This window comes from Protopterus annectens, chromosome 6.part0, assembly GCF_019279795.1.
Source record: "Protopterus annectens isolate FY-2018-M chromosome 6.part0, PAN1.0, whole genome shotgun sequence".
NCBI lineage: Eukaryota > Metazoa > Chordata > Ceratodontiformes > Protopteridae > Protopterus > Protopterus annectens.
The window spans coordinates 1,953,558,646-1,953,573,442 of NC_056737.1; the positions used below are offsets into that span (position 1 = coordinate 1,953,558,646).

Genomic DNA, 14,797 nt, shown 5'->3' on the forward strand with positions numbered 1-14,797 from the left:
GACAAATTACACTCATAGTTCACTACTCACCCAGAAATCTATATATAAAGCAAATCTAAAACAAAGGTCTAAGTGCAAAATTGTACAGAAAAAATCATTGTATAACATGGCATCTTAAAGTTGTCTGAATCACTTTGAAAGAAAAAAATAAAAAGAATCAAACGATCGAGCGCTGTATGCATACAGGCCAATATTCCATAAAAAGAATCAAACGATGGAGCGCTGTATGCATACAGGCCAATATTCCATAAAAAGAATCAAATGATCGAGCACTGTATGCATACAGGCCAATATTCCATAAAAAGAATCAAACGATCGAACGCTGTATGCATACAGGCCAACATTCAATCTTATTTCTTGTAAGAACATTTTCTGCATTTCAAGTACAAGTGGCAGTCAAACATAACGTTTATCATTTTTAAAATGTGGCATTCAGTTGCAAAGTCTCAGAAATGGGACTTATAATGAAACAATGTGCCTTAAGTGGACTCAAAACACAAAACAATGTGCCTGGATTAATTCACAACCAAAAATATAAGTGATACCAAAGGGAATGAACAATGAGTTAATTATGAGATATTTATTATAGGTGTTGCATTTCTTTAAACTTAGGACCAGTATTTAATGAATTAAAAATTGTACTTAATGAGTTTTAACTACTTTATATAAAAACAGTGTTACTCAGTGATTTTGAACACTGAACGCTGTTAGCTGAAACACCATTTCATTAATAAAGCAAGTTAAAGTGCCAAGGAGAGTTTGTTAATGACAGTTAAAGTAAGGCATAGGAAAGGGTATAGATGTGTTGGTATGCTTGGGGTTGGATAAGTTTAAAGTGTGTGTGTATAAGAGCATACGCATGCACACACGTGTGTGTGCGTATGTCTTTAGTGGAATTGTACTGTTTACACATGTATATATGTGAGTCTGTGTCTTTACACACACACACACACACACACACACACACACACACACACACACACACACACACACACACACACACACAAACATACACACACATACATACATAAGTATGTGTGTATATTCATACTATCTATATCTACACACACACACATATATATATATATATATGTGTGTGTGTGTGTGTGTGTGTGTGTGTGTGTGTTCAGGGTAGCTGAAAACTGATCCATGTTTGGTTGACAAAATTTGGTTTACTACACAGATGACAGACAGCTGTGCCAGATCTCACAATTTTTGGGGTTGAGAAATATGACCTTTTCTTCAAATTGTGCAATCTCAGAGCTAGTATCTATAATTAGCTGTTTTAATTGTTATTTTATTTTAGTTTAGAATTTTTTTTACAGCATGGTTATTGCTCGGCACAGTAGCGTGTAGACATTAACACTGCTGGGTGTTTTGAAGTTAATCAGTACAGTTATATGTGAGTATGTGTGTGTGTGTATGTGTGTGTGTGTGTGTGTGTGTGTGTGTGTGTGTGTGTGTGTGTGTGTGTGTGTGTGTGTGTGTGTGTGTGTGCACACACGAGCGCATGTGTGTATACATATACATATATACATACATATATATATATATATATATATATATATATATATATATAATATATATATATATATATATATATATAAACACAATATATGAGTGTGAGTGCCTGTGATACAAGTGCATAGAAAATTTGTTGGCAAAACTTCTCATTGAGGATGTTGAAAGAAAGAAGCTCAAGTGCACCTTGGTAAGCAGAGTGTGGGATGGAATGTTGATGCTGAATCATTCAGATAGACCAAATGTTTCAGTGTTAGGCTTGGGAGTCTGTGTTTGAATGTTTGCAGGTTAGGATTAGTGTAACAGCTAGGGATGGAATAGTTTCAGTATTGTGCACATATGCTGCTATATGCTGTGTGTGTCGAAGTGTTGTATAGTGGTAGTGCGCAGAAACAGTTTTAGTAAGGTAATGTTTAGGGCTGAATGTACATGCAGGGGCAGGATTAGGGTTAGCATGCCTTAGGATGGTGGTACAAGGGGCATTACCCCTTATCCATCTTTGCTCATCCTAATCTTGGCCCTAACCTCAATCCTAAACCTTATCTGAAAAAACAAAACAAAAAAAAAAAAAACTTTTCATCACTATTCAGATCAGGTACATTTGAATTTAGTGGTAGAGTTTTGGTAGTAAGATAAAACAAAACTTTGTTTTCCATTTGCAATTTTTTTAATGTTGTGAGTCTTTCAGTAAATTGATTTTCAAAACACTGGCACTCATTATCTGTGCTTCCATGCTTGGATGCATACTTCTCAACCACTAAGTACAACAAAATTTGAACAAAGCTAAAAATAATGGGGGGACAACGGCCCAAAATCTGAGACAAAATTTAATTGTTGCTCTTATAAACTTAGAAGGTTTCTAGAATAATAGGCTTTACATTAGCATGCAATATTTGAAGGATGTGAAGTCTAAAAACTCAAGTGCATGTCATTATTAGTGACATTAGTTCTTAGTAATTTATCAGAAAACCACTAATTTTAAAATGAGCAGTGCAAAAATATATGGCAACAATCCATACATTCTGTGAAAAATCTGTATACTTAGGTGGTATGCTTGTGCATTTTTATAAAGCAGACATATATAAACATAAGCACATATGTGTGTGTGTGTGTGTGTGTGTGTGTGTGTGTGTGTACATACAGTATATGGGTCTATATTAGAACATCGAAGTTTCAGGTCTTCGAATGTTCTGATATCGACACCTAGTAACCGAAAACCGGTAAAACCGAAAATTTAGAACATCGAATTTTTTCCTAGGGAAAATATTTGCTGTTCCAAAGCACATACATACAACACAAACACACCAAACAAACAGCAATCCACACACATACACCTAAAATCTTACACCTAAACCTACACTAAACTGTACATACACCACTATCTACCCACTTGCTGTAACCCAAACCCTAACTCTAAGGTCCGCCACTATCGCACACACACTTCAGCCACGCCCTAACCTTAACTCGCCTATCCCACCCTAACCCTCACGTCCAAACATTCACACATTTTCCTGACCCGCGCCCTAACCCTAACTCACCTAACCCACCCTAACCCTCACGTTCACACAATCGCACACTTACCTGAAGCTGACTGTAACCTCCCACCGCAGAGCTGAAAATAGCAAAGCAACAATAACGGACAACCAAATTCTTTCCCTAGGAAAGAATTTGGTTATCTAAAAATTCGCTATTTTCAGCTTTCGGTTACTAGGTGTCGATATTAGAACATTCGAAGACCTGACACTTCGATGTTCTAATATAGACCCCAGTATGTATATATATATATATATATATATATATATATATACATATATATATATATATATATATATATATATATATATATATATATATAGATGGAGAGAGAGAGAAAGAGAGACATACAGATATATATGTACAGATACACACATAGACACATACACACACACACACACACACACACACACACACACACACACACACACACACACACACACACACACACACACAAACATTAATTTGTATGCGTGTACATGTATGAGACTACGTACGCATGTTTTGGCAGGTCATCGCTACTGTATATGACAACCTTGTTCAGAATTGCACAAATTATACAGGTACATATCATAGACTTATGTAACAGAAATCATATGTAATCTAATTACAGAACTTCAAATTAAATGGGTATTTAAATGCACAAATCAATTTATACTTATCTTTCTATCTATGGGTGTACTGACTATGGTTAAAACACCTTAACATCGACCACAAAAGGTCGACATTGTGAATGCCAACATGCTACCATGAATGAGCTGAGAAACAACCTTGGTGCATGTAGAAACTCTAAAAAATAAGAAAATAACATTTTTTTTTTTTTTGCTAGGGCAAGCCTCCCTGTACCTTCTGCTAATTATATATGCTAAATCCACTATCACACAATATCAGGAAAAAGCATATTCCTTATCCCTGAAAACTGTTTATTTTGCATGTAACCTATACCTAGTTATAAAAGGATTTTCCAGTCTTAAATCATCACAGCGGGAAATGTGCCTTCCAACAGCTGCCACTAAAGTTACTGTACACAAAACGGGAAAAGTTGTTCTAACATCTTAATATATCTTAATTCATACATTAGAAATATTTATTCAGTAAGGAAACTGAGGTCTTAGAAAATGCTTGTCAAATATTTTTCATAAAGGACATCCCTAAAGTGACTATACAGACCAAATCAGGGGTACATGACAGCTTTGTGAACATTGCTTAATTAAATGCCGCATAAAGTTGACTATGGGAGGGTAACCATGAATTCAAAATTGTAATAAAACTTAGGACAAAACTGAATCTACTGGAGAGAGTTTATATAGAGTACTAAAATTTTGAGAAGGTTATCTAGACAAGAGCATTTCTTGCTGGGCCTCTGCTGAAAATTAACTTATTCCAAGTCGGACTTTCCCGGTTAACAAATGCTAAATAACTAAATAAATAAATCAATAAATCAATAAATAAAGTTCTTTAATTTACAGTCACTGTTATAGTTCTGCTTGTAGAGAAGTAATAGGAGGTCTAAAGTGTGATTCTTTCAACAGAAAACATGGCATGTAAGAAATAAGGATCCCCTTCTAAAGCTCAAATTTCCGTATGACTGAAACTTATTTTCACGAGAAGAAAATACTGAAATATTGAATTCTTAAACAGCAATTTTTTTTTCTCAAGGTAAGTAAACACTTGCCCAACATGCCTTTTTCTCCACTGTAGTATGATCCTGGAGTCAGTATATATATATATATATATATATATATATATATATATATATATATATATATATATGGTTCCCTATCAGAAGCCTGAAACACTATAAGCCTGAAAATCAAAATCCTGAAAACTATAGACTGAAAGTTCAAAATCCTGAAACTCAAAATCCTGAAAACACAAATAATGCTAATATGTCACTATAAAGACACTAATATCTACCAACTGACCCTGACCCTAACCCTAACCCTAAGGTCCGTCACTATCGCACACTCACCTGACCCGCGCCCTAACCCTAACTCACTTAAACTGCCCCTAACCCCAATATTTGTCACTATTGCATACATGCCTAACCTGTGCCCTAACCCTAACTCACTTAAACCGCCCCTAACCCTAACATAAAACCAACCGCACACTTACCTGAACCCAACGCATGACCTAACACCACAGGGCTAACAATAGCAAAGCCACAATGACGTCAGTATGTCCATTTTGTGTTTTCAGGATTTTGAGTTTCAGGATTTTGGTCTTTCAGGATTTTGAACTTTCAGTCTATAGTTTTCAGGATTTTGATTTTCAGGCTTATAGTGTTTCAGGCTTCTGATAGGGAACTATATATATATATATATATATATATATATATATACATATATGGATCTAGGACTATTCACTGAAAGCACATTTCACTGAAAGTCAAATGACTGCACAAATCACTGAAAGCTCAATTCACTGAAAACACAATTCACTGAAACACATTTCACTGAAAGTTATATATGGCCTTTTCCCCACTGTAACCCTGGAGTTAGTATATATAGTAAGGTGTGTGTGGGGGGCACTGCCCCCACGGTGGGGGGTGCGGGGGTGTAGCACCCCACATAATTTGGATATATATATTATATTCAGAAAAGAGTAACTTACTGGAATTGCAAGTATCCATGTATATAGTTCAAAATATTTAAAATAGCTGGGGGGCTATTATACATATGTTATATATATTTATTTATTTTACATTGGTTGACCGGGCTAGTCTAACTGTATATATGCCCATTTTCAGTAGAGGCCTGGGGAGATAAGCTCCAAGACATGAATAAAATACAAATACAAATAACAAACTACAAAAAGCAAAAACATTTGTAAGAAAAAAAATAGCAAAAATAGTAAAAAATATAATAAAAATAACCAAGTAATGGTAATATGTGCAGTAAGGCATAGAGGTTAGCACAGGGTGTGTAAAGAGGACAAGAGTCATAAACAGTGCAAAAAGAAAGGTACAGGGACTAAGTACAGGTAAAGACAATAGTGGAGAAAGGAAGTTAGTTGTGAAGTGATTTTATAAGCATTTATTAGAAAAGAAGGTATATAAGGAGAAGTGAAATGATGCCTAATAGGGAGTTATGAGCAAAGTATAGTAAGAAGGAAGACGTAACAGTGGATAGTAAGCACAAGATAGGCAAGGTCAAGTATAAAGAGATAGATGGCTAGTCTGGTATGGTACAGGGGCATGGCCAGTATGATTTGAGGTAAAGTTTAAGTCTGTTTTTGAAGAGTGATAAGGAAGTAAGTGAGGAAAGGTCATTAGGTGGAAGATTCCAGGATTTACCTACAGTATTAGAGAAGAGAGAATCCCCAGCCCTGTTATTAGATTTAGAGGTGTGTACAAGAAGTCTGTGTGAGGAGCGTAGAGACTTCAGATTTTTATAAGGGGTAATGAGGCTAGATAAACTAGGAGTATTAGAAGGTTTGTAAAGAATGTTGTGGGCAATGGTTAGTTGGTGAAATTTAATCAGGTGTTGTAGTTCTAACCATCCTAGCTGATTTAGACTTATACAATGGTGTGTTCTAAATGGGTTTCCTGTTGCAAATCTTGCAATGTTATTATAGGATGATTCCAATTTCCTGAAGACAGTCTTGGATAGATTAGTAAAAATAGGAGAAGCGTAATATAGAGTGTGCCGATTTTTTGTTGACAGTCTTTATAGTATTGTTGATATGGATGTCGAAGTTCAGATTATTGTCGATGGTGACACCTAGAAGTTTAGTGGTAAAGTCTGGAGATATTATGGTACCATTGGTGGAAGTCACAGAGAAATGAAGAGGAGAGGACTTTTGAGTAGGAGTGAAGAGGAGGAGTTTGGTTTTCTTTGGGTTCAGAAGAAGGCAATGCTGAGTGAACCATTGTTCTACTATGTTGAATACCTTCTGGGTGAGAGAGTGAAGGTCTTGGGAGGATGTGGCTGAGCATAGTAGTGTGGAGTCGTCAGCGTATTGTATGCAAGTGGCTTGGGGGATAGCTAGATGAAGGTCATTTATAAACATGGAGAAGAGAAGAGGTCCTAGTATGGACCCATGGGGGATGCCTATGGTAATGGGTAGATGGGTGGATGGAGTGTTATGCCATAGTACTGCTTGCTGTCATTTGTCAAGGTAGGATAGGAACCATTTTATGGAAAGTGGGTCTAATGACAGAGATTTTAGTATGTTTATGAGAATCTGGTGGTTTACCATGTCAAATGCTTTAGACAGGTTGATAAATAGAGCAGAAGAAAGATTATTTAGGTTTCGTTGTTTGTTGATGTAATCAGTAAAGGAAAGGTGGGCAGTGGTAGTGCTGTGTGAGGGTCTGAAACCATGTTGACAGTTGGAAAGTAAATTGTTTTTAATTAAGTGGTGGAGTAATTGCCTGTGGATACATTTCTCCATAATCTTAGCTAATGGAGAGAGTAGGGCAATAGTGCAATAGTTTGACAGCTTAATGGAGTGTCCTCCTTTATGCAGGGGGATAACATGGGAGACATTCCATAAGGTGGAGATGTGACCTTCACTTATAGTTCTATTTATCAATATGGAAATAGGGTAGGCAATAGAATGGAGGATAACTGCAAAAATTCAGAAGGCAGTTGGTCTGCTGAAGGAGAGCATGGTTTCAGTTTATTCAAAAGGTTTTGAATAAGTTTGGTTGGGACTGGCTGAAACTGAAAAGGATAAGTGAATATGGATTCACTTAATATCCTCAAAATACTGAAACATCAAAATTCAGTATTTCAAAGCTATAAAGTCGAATTTATGAAACCAAGAAAACTCAGAACTGCAAAATTCAAAATCCCGCACAACGGAGATTTTGAATTTCACACTTCTACTGCATGCACAGACACCATCCTCCCCACACACAAACACAAGCTCTCTACTATATAAAAGAAGGGTGGCAAGCCACCCTACACCCCCATGTGGGGGGCTGCATCCCCCTACTTAAATATTTTCACTCCGAGGTCGCACTACACACAAACACAGACAAAACACCACCACACAAGCTACATTCTCCTTGCACACACACATCACAGTAACAAAACACACTGACACACACCACAGCCTCTACCAAAAACCCTTAACAAGCACGCACACACACACACACACACACACACACACACACACACACACACACACACACTTACCTGAATCCATAACTACAGCAAAACCTCAGAAGTGCGAAATTCAAAACCACCGGTATTCGAGGTTTTGAATTTCACACTTCTGATCTTTCGCTGTTCACAGGATTCAACTTTATGGGCTCGAAATACTGAATTTTGACATTTCAGTATTTCAAGCTTCTAAAGTGAATCTCTCTCTCTATATATATATATATATATATATATATATATCTACACGCAGTGGATATAAAAAGTGTACACACCCCTGTTAAAATGCCAGGTTTTTGTGATATAAAAAATGAGACCACAATAAATTATTTCAACACTTTTCCCACCTTTCATGTGACCTATTACCTGTACAATTCAATTGAAAAAGAAACAAATCTGTTAGGGGAAAAATATAAAAAATAAAGACCTTACAATAAGTTGGTTGCATAAGTGTGCACACCCTTAAACTAATACTTTGTTGATGCACCTTTTCATTTAATACAGCATTCAGTCTTCTTGGGTAGGAGTCTATCAGCATGGAACATCTTGACATGGCAATATTTGCCCACTCTTCCTTGCAAATGCGCTCCAAATCTGTTAGATTGTGAGGACATCTCTTGTGCACAGCCCTCTTCAGGTCACCCCACAGATTTTCTACTGGATTTAGGTCTAGGCTCTGGCTGGGCCATTCCAAAACTTTAATTTTCTTCTGCTGAAGCCATTCTTTTGTTGATCTGTATGTATGCTTGGGGTCATTGTCGTGTTGAAAGGTGAAATTCCTCTTCATCTTCATCTTTCTAGCAGATGCCTGAAGGTTTTGTGCCAAAAGTGACTGGTATTGGGAGCTATTCATAATTCTCTCCACCTTGACTAAAGCCCCAGTTCCAGCTGGAGAAAAGCAACCCCAAAGCATGATACTGCCACCACCGTGCATCACCATGGGGATGGTGTTCTTTTGGTGATGCAAAGTGTTGTATTTGTGCTAAACTTACCTTTTGGAATTGTGGCCAGAAAGTTAAACCTTGGTCTCAACAGACCATAACACATTTTCCCACATGGTTTTGGGAGACTTGATGCATTGTTTTGCACATTTTATTTGGACCTGAATGTTTTTGTGTGTAAAAAAAAGGCTTCCGTCTTGCAACCCTACCCCATAGACCAGACATATGGAGAATACAGGAGATTGTTGTCACATGTAGTACACAACCAGTACTTGCCAGAAATTCCTGCAGCTCTTTCAGTGTTGCTGTAGGTCTCTTGGCACCCTCCCTGACCAGTTTTCATCTTGTCGTTTCATCAATTTTGGAGGGATGTCCAGTTCTTGAAAACATCACTGTTGTCCGATATTTTTCCACTTTTTGATGACTGTCTTCACTGTATTCCATGGTATATCCAATGCTGTGGAAATTTTTTTGCACCCTTTTCCTGACTGATACCTTTCAACAATGAGATCCCTCTGATGCTTTGTAAGCTCTCTGCGAACCATGGCTTTTGCTGTAGCAGGTGACTGAGTCAGGAAAATCGTACTAGGACAGCTGAACTTTATTTGGGATTAATCAGAGTCTCTAACTGATGGCAGGTGCATACCCAAGAAGACTGAATGCTGTAATTAAATCAAAAGGTGCTTCAACAAAGTATTAGTTTAAGGGTGTGCACACTTATGCACCAGCTTATTGTACATTTTTTATTTTTTATATTTTTTCCCTTACAGAGTTGTTTGTTTTTCAATTGCATTGTACAGGTTATAGGTCACATTAAAGGTGGGAACAGTTTTGAAATGATATATTGTGGTCTCATCACAAAAACATGGCATTTTTACAGGGGAGTGTACACTTTTTATATCCACTTATTAATATGATGGTAAAACTGCTAACATGGTCTCCATTCTATTTACATAATAATTTCTATCCATGATAACAACAGGGCCGCCTTTATCCGCAGGCCTAATTATAATATTCCGGTCATTTTTAAGTGTTCTCAGGGCAGCTCTCTGTCCTGGTGGTAAATTTCCATACCATTTTCTATTTCTACTATTATTGTCGAGGTTATACAGATCTTCCTCAATGAGTTTCGAGAAAGCATCAATCAATGGGTGCAGGTTAGGCATGTAGACGCTCATTTTTTTAAAATTCAACGTGGGCCTAGTGGAAGAGACATCACCATAGTCTAATCTCAATTGTTTGTTACGTGCAAACATTTTAACATCTATCACTGAATCAGTTACATCGCTCTTGGCAGAGGGGATAAAATTCAGTCCCTTCTCTAAAACAGCTATCTCATCCCTTGATAGCTGCCTCTTCGAAATATTCCAAGCTAGTGATTGCTGGTTCTCTCCCACATTTTCTTTAAAGTAGGCCCTACTCGGTCCTCATCTATCAATCTCCTTTTCTGCCTCCCCCTGCTCATGGATCTGTCCCTCCCTCCCTTCCGTGGCATGGAAATTGGGAAAGGGGTCAGACCAGATGATCCAATAATTTGGTCAGCACTATAATTACTTTTAATTTTCCTTCTGACTGAGGAGTCACCCTCCTCTATTTGGTCAGAAGTTTCTATTAACTGTCCAGAATTCACAACAACCTTACTATATAGTGTCCTAGGACTATCATTTTCATTCAAACATTCCGTCCCTGTGGTAGGTAGTGCCAATACATCTTTAACTCCTCGAGGTATGGAGAAAACCAGGACAAAAATTAATATTTCCAAGGATTTTAATGTCACTCCACTCGCTGAAAATAAAACACTCAAAAGGCACAAGATTCAAAACTACATTAACGCTATTCCAAATACTGCGTTTTCGTATTCCACACTGCACATCAGATAATGATATGCAATTCAACAAGCATTTATATATCTTTACTAATGATCCAATTTGATTAATTAATACATCTTTGTTACCATTCTCTTGATGTATTAAAGCTGTGGAAACAACACTATTGTCAACGTTACTAACAGGTACATCATTTTTCACAACATACTTAAATTGTGTATCAGAAACATTTTGTCCAGCATTTCTTGTATCAAGAGTGTTGTTATTTATGAAACCTTTCCCCAATCTATCCTTAACAAATGTAGTCTTAGGCCAAGTAAAAACTTGGCCTTTCTGGAAATCGGTGGTATCTCTATGAATCTTATTTTGTTTTTGTTCCACCAGTTTCTTTTCATACATAAAAACATTGTCTAAAAGTCTCTCAAATCTTTTATCAACTGTTGCTACAGGATATGTCTCTAAGATGAAACGTTGTTGCTTTCTAATTCGAATACACAAAGTTTCTTCTTCTGGACAAAAATTATCATTTAATAACTTCATGTACTGCATACTAGTGTCAATATTAATTTGTTGCCATTTATACAAAAGTTCTGGATATAAAGTACCTGTAGTTGGCATTTTTAAAACCCGCAACCCCCTCGGTATGATTTTCCGGGAAATACACACCTCAAAGTGCTGTCGCTGAAATTGCATTCTTTTCAGTTTAATAAAGTCCATCTCTAACTGATTTGAAGCAAGAAGCTATTAAAAGCAAGAAGAGTTAGGGTGTAGATCCCAGGATTTTATTGTTTTTTATGCTAATGTGTCTGTGTTATAAGTTTATGAATGAAAGTTGAATGTATTAAGAAATTTATATTTTTAGGTCTGTGTGAATAATGGCCTAATATTAATTTAGTAATGTTTATATATGTGTCATAAGTTTTAATGGTCGAAAAATAATACATTTCCATGTGAATTTTAGGAATTTTAAGTGCTCTGTTTAGTTAGAGTTTTAATTTGTAGTAGGAAATGATGTCATTGTCAGCTGAGCACGTATAGAGTATATACAGGGTAGTCTGAATATGTGTTTTTTCCTGTTTAATGGCCTGAAGAAACCCTTTTGGGTGAAAGTGCTTGCCGAACTTTGCCATTGGATTAATAAATTTAAATATGTTTATCCTGATCGGACTTTGAATTCGTTTGTGTTGGTTAACATTGTGTGGACTGGTGACCAGAAGTGGTTGGAATAGCGTATGTGAACTGTATTGCCCCGCCAATTTCCGTTCCTGTACTTTTGTGTTGGTTTGATTTTATTCAGTTATATACTCAGGATTCGGGACTCTTGGGCGGCAGTTGGAGCCTGTTAATAAACAGAATGTTAACTGTTTTTGCATATTACATTTACAGAAAATAAAAAAATAAATAAAAAAATAAAACTAGGGAAGATTGTAATGAAGACTGTATAATGTGTGCTCTCGGTGTTACTGGGAAGTATAGAATTAACCAGTTTTTCATTAATCTGTATTTGATGTTGAGAATACGTGCAGTTCTATAATTTTGAAGCTTAAATCTTGCATTCACAATTATGACAGCTGACTACACAGAACTCATATTTCAGTAATGTACCCCAGAAATACAGCATGACAGCAGAAACAGACTTGCTAATCTTCCAAATCTGCCTTTTTCCTCTGTACCAGACCTTTTTGGTATCCATTTCGTTTGCAGTCTGCGTGCATCTTCCTGAAACCAGCAGCCATCCCTACTCTTATCATGTCTTTTCAGAAGTTACTCTAAATGGACACCATTTGTCTGGTTAAAAACATCCTAGGATTTCTGAAGGAAGCATATGCCTCACTTTCACGGCATAATTCCTAGCTTTTGAGCATTCAGCATTCATGCACTCTGAAAGACAACTCCTGCTGCATTCTGTAAATAAGTCCGAGATAACCAAAACATCTTTGCTACTCCATGCTGTTTTTACTTGCAAGAAGTAAATACTTCATTACGTAATGCCTCTGTGTAGCTTCTGAAGGTAATCTGAAGCAGTATGATTGCTCTGATCTAATTTGCCAATATTATGTTTATATTCATTTTCAGTCTAGATGATTCTAAGGGTTCACCATCAGGTCTGACTACTGTCAAGCTGCAACAGTATGAAATCCATGCATCTGCTGGAGGTCCTGCACATTGTTCAACATAATAACTAACTAGTTCACTTAACCTAGTCACCCAGTGGAATTAATTGAAGCTTGTCTTGATCCTTACTGCAAGCTTTTCTGCTTATTAGTCCCTGTATCCATACATATTTAAATATTTGTAATGGTGCTATTGAATATAAGCGTTTCATTGAATATTACATTTATTTCAGAATGGCACATTGCAAAATTCCAAATTAAAAAAATATATTTTTTTGTTCTAAGGGGCAAGCCCCCGCCAAAGCTTAATATGGGAGAACTGTACTTCCAAGCATACTCCTCTTGCAAGTTCTCATTCTGAAATTGCACCAGCTTAGATGAAGCGAATACCTCATTTGGTTAAATAATGTTTCAGAGTGTAACATTTAGTTATAAATGTATATTCTCTCATCCTTCAAAAATGGGGGGAAGAATTAAATAAACTTAACATTTCAAACTGCAACAGCATATGACCAAGTATACGAAAAACTTTTGGCAATGATTGGATTCTTTTCAATATATAAACCAGTTAAGATTACAGCTACCTTTTCTCTTATGTTCTTTTATTTCTTTTTATTTGCACTGAACAGTGTACAGGAATATCTGGGTTACATGAAACAAGCACTAATGTTTTTGCTTAATTAATAACCAAGCATTCCATTTTGGGTTATTGTTTGTTGCTTCTTGAATGCCATTTCTTTTTACATTGGTTTAATTAGTAATGACCTGTGGCTGAAAACTACCACCTTAACAAAGCCTGCCTAAAGTTATTCATATGATATTAGTGCTACAAGCTCATTTTATTGTTTGCTATTTTTGCTATTGTTGAACCCGGGCTGAAAATGAAATTGGTCAATATTGATTAATGCACTACCCGCATAAACAAATGTAAAAAATAAATAAATACATACATAAGTAAAATATTCATTATAAACTCTGGGAAGGGACCAATATTTCTCACTGCAAGCAAAATCTTTGCTGCAGATACAGCTTTAGCTACAAATGCATCTAGCAGAGAACTTTAAACATTGAATATTTAGAAAATAACTACAATATAACTATATGGAACACTGGCAAATGACAAGTATTATAAACTGCTTATAAACCATACTATCAGTACTGGGGGGTTGTTAATGGAAAGAACCTGAAGTGTCTGGCACTGCATTTTCATCTATCGTGCATTAGGTTTCATGTGCAGCTGTTCATCTTAACATAAGTAAACATTGTTTCAAGGCCCCAACAGCAGACAGCACTATATTTATATATATTATTCCAACAGCAAAGTATAGATAGTTAAATGGCAATTTATTTCCAGACAGAACCCCCATGGGAAAAGGTGAAGGCTAAAAATGAGTAAGCAATAAAACTGAAAAATAAACTGTTCTAGCACCAGCAGTAACTAGAAATGCATGCTCTGTACTATGCTAGAAATGCCATCACATGAATTTGCCTGCCAGCATGCATTTCACTGCAGTCTAGTTACTAACATTTGCTCAGACTGATAACTCTTCTATGCCTGTGCTTAAAGCCGTCAGAACGCACATTCCAATGGGCTCCATGAAAACAAAAATAAATATTGTTAGGCCATGGGAACAAAAAGCAAATGTGCAAGTTTGTTGGCAAAAACAGTGAAAAACTGCCTTAGTAAAACATTTGAAAATGATGAAATATCTTGGGACATTGAAAAGCCATGAATAAGGGAAGTATGTCAATCT

At 36.4% G+C, this 14,797-nt stretch overlaps 1 protein-coding gene across 1 annotated transcript in view; it reads right to left on the reverse strand.

Annotated features, from left to right (window-relative positions):
- Positions 1-14,797, reverse strand: part of ITGA4 (integrin subunit alpha 4) — a 1,222,769-nt gene that overhangs the window by 890,006 nt on the left and 317,966 nt on the right. The gene's annotated exons all lie outside the window — the stretch shown is intronic.